Here is a 3,515-nt window from a genome sequence, read left to right on the forward strand (position 1 = left end):
CGGCTCGAGCCAGCAAACCCTGGTACAAGTATCGCTAGGAGGAAACTTTACGAGCTTGTGTTGGTGGTGATGGTGGTGGTGATGATGAGGGAGAGAGGGGTGAAGAGGAGGCATAATTTGACAGTTTTGTTCATCATGGATTGAGGGGAGGGGAGATTTTGTTCATCATTTTTATTTTTAAGATAATACATTAAAATATTTATCTTGATTACTGAGTGTTTTTGGTGCTTCCTTAAATTCTGTACCCAAAATCCACATTAAGGAAAAGCATAGATAGATCTGATGCTACATGAACCTCATTGGCACCTACTGGCCTGTAGCTTTGACAAGAGGTGAGGGCTTGGCTTCTGGGCATTAAGTAGCCAGAAAGAGTCCTTTAGGAGCTTACCCTGAATTGTTGAATTGTGAGTGATCTTTTCTTTCCTGACTTCCTTAAAATCCACAATTTCCTGATAACTACTCCACTCAAAGCACCACCCTCAAGGCACCTCCAAGGCCCATCATGGTGCAAATATTCAAAGAATACTCTTAAATCTTAACACTCTACTCCAGAATCTTCCCCAATATCCCTTTGCCTGGAGAAGTAAAAAAAAAAAAAAAAAGGTTTGCATGTTAGCATCAGCCTCCCCGACTGCACAGGGGTTCAGGAAGGAGGATCAGCCCAGCACCCTATTCCAATCCTTGACAGACCTCACCAAGGATTTCATATCCCTGAATGCAGAATGTTTCTAAAAGAACTCAATGGGCACCAAAGTCAGGCATGGGGCTGAGAGGAGCACAAATGAAATGGAGGGACTGAAAAGTGTCAGAGAAGGGATGGAGGGGGAGGGGGAGCCGAGGAGGTGGGATCCTGAGATAATCCAGATCCTTATGTGTAGACATGTGTACACAGTCTGTGAAGAGAGATCCAGGCTGACAGGTTATCTATAATAAATCAAACATAACAGCAGGTTGGGTGATGATGGGGCTCTGGGAACTTTCTCCCCTTTCTCCCTTCCAGGGAGGGGAAAGGGACTGGAGGTTGAATCAATCGCCAAAGACCAATGATTTAATCGATCACACCTATGTAATGAAGCCTCCATAAAACCCCAAAAAGATGGGGTTTGGAGAGCTTCCAGGTTGGTAGAGATTCAGGGAGAGTGGCGTGTTCAGAGAGCATGAGAGCTCTGCACCCCTCCCCCATACCTTGCCCTATGCATCTCTTCCATCTGGCTGTTCCTGAGTTATAATCTTTTATGATAAACTGGTAATCTAGTAAGTAAAATGATTCTCTGGATTCTGTGAGCCACTCCAGCAAATTAAATGAGGAGGGGGTTGTTGGAACCTCCAATCTATAGCCAGTTGGTCAGAAGCCCAGGTGACAACCTGGACTTATGACTGGTATCTTGGGTGGGTGGAGTGGGGAACAGTCTTGCAGGACTGAGCCCCTCACCTGTGGAATCTGATGCTATCTCTGGGTAAACAGTGTCAGAATTGAGTTGAATTGTAGGACACTCATTTGGTGTCCCAGAATTGCTTGGATGTGTGGAGGAAAAAAACCCCACACATTGGAATTGGGGGTACAGAACCCTTTTACCCTGGACCTGAGTTTGCTTAATAAATCTAAGAGCTTTGAGATTTAATCTCTGTCCTTTGAGGAGTCCTATTTCCCACACTCCTATCTGGGCTCTGAGGCTCAAAGATGTGAAAATCCACTTAAATTATAAACACAATGGAAAGAAATCTAGTCATGCCTACCTAGGGAACATATCTGGTTAAAATTAACATCAGATAAAAATCAGTTAAAAAGAAAAAAGTGAAAAAATATTCTTTGAAATTAAAAGCCATACAAACTGCTGTGTCACTGATAAGTTGAACAAGAAATTGACCTGCAATCTACAAAATCATTGGAAGAAACAATAGTGAAAATACTTCAGATCGAAATCTGTGGAACAAGGTTACCTGAGTGCCCAGAGATACCACCATAAACACAGTGCCAAAAAAAACAGGGCAAAAACTTAAGCTCTATATACATTTTTGGACGGAAGTTCTAGTTTCAGTAAGGTCAAAAGTTTAAATAAAAATGACCACAAAAGGGAAAAACAAAACTCCAGAACTGGGGAAGAAGGGCTAGTCTAAATCACTGATGAGTCAAATTATTAAAAATTGATTTAATTTCCAATGAATGATGAGGAATAAAACAGTGGTTAGAAGGAAACTTTTAGCCTGAAAGTAATCTATGACTTAGAAATTAAGGCAGAAAACTAAAAGCTAGCAGTCAACTTTCAGGGCAGAAAACGAACAGAACAATAGGATATAAGAGAGGGAAGAAATAATTAGATGGGGGCAGGGAGAGGTGCTCATGGGGATACAGGAGGCAGGAAGAACATATGGAGTTTGTGCATAAAATCACTATAAAGAAACAGTCCTTGGGACTTCCCTGGTGGTGCAGTGGTTAAGAATCCACCTGCCAATGCAGGGGACACATGTTCGATCCCTGGTACGGGTGGCTCCCACATACCACGGAGCAACTAAGCCTGTGCGCCGCAACTACTGAGCCCGCGTGCCACAACTACTGAAGCCTGCGTGCCTAGAGCATGTGCTCCGCAACGAGAAGCCACCTCAAGGAGAAGCCCGCTCACCGCAACGAAGAGTAGCCCCCACTCGCCGCAACTAGAGAAAGCCTGCACGCAGAAACAAAGACACACGCAGCCATAAATAAATTAATTTTTAAAAATATGTATTAACAGTCCTTAGGGAGGTGGATACACAAGGATCATGCTAGATGTGGAAGGAAGAAGACAGATACCCCTGGAGGGTATATTCAGGGAGTAACATTGGATGAAAAACAAGAGACAGAGTCAAGTGTGGAGGCTTTCCCATCTTACACAGAGACAGAGGGCAGCATGGATAACATTAGCAAGTGATGGGCACAAACGAGGAGTCAATAAACACGGGAAACAGCCCCTCAAGAGGAGATGAGGAAAATGAGCACAATCCCTTCCTCAGAAAGACAGTGCTTAAATCCATGCATGTGGGAACTCAGGTTCAGAGGCAAGACTAGGAATCAGTCAAGAGACAGCCACCCACACCTCTGCTGTGTCACCTGCAGCCATAGGGTGGCAGGCAATACCTTCTGTTCCAGCAGAGCTGGCCAGAGAGAGCAGTTAGAACAGGAGAGGTGAGAGAGGATTCAGGAGAAGCCAGGACCTCCCAAAGGACCTTGAGTCCTGCTGGTCTCACAGTGACGCCCCAGCAGAAGGAAGGCTCCACCGTGAAAGAGAAAACACAAAGGAAACATAATATTTGTCTATTTTCAAAATAAAATATTTAATACATGTTCAGGTAGAGATGGGTACAGAGACAGAAGTAAGGTAGAGGAATCAGCTAGACACCACAGGTATGTAATGATGGATAAATAAATGATATGTATGGGGAGATTATCCACATACGCAGACTTTATATGTTCACATAAATACTTATATTTATGCATCTCCCAGTAGAGATGTTTACATAAACTGCATTTACACTGTGAA

Source organism: Balaenoptera physalus, assembly GCF_965194825.1.
Source record: "Balaenoptera physalus genome assembly, chromosome: 19".
Classification (NCBI taxonomy): Eukaryota; Metazoa; Chordata; class Mammalia; order Artiodactyla; family Balaenopteridae; genus Balaenoptera; species Balaenoptera physalus.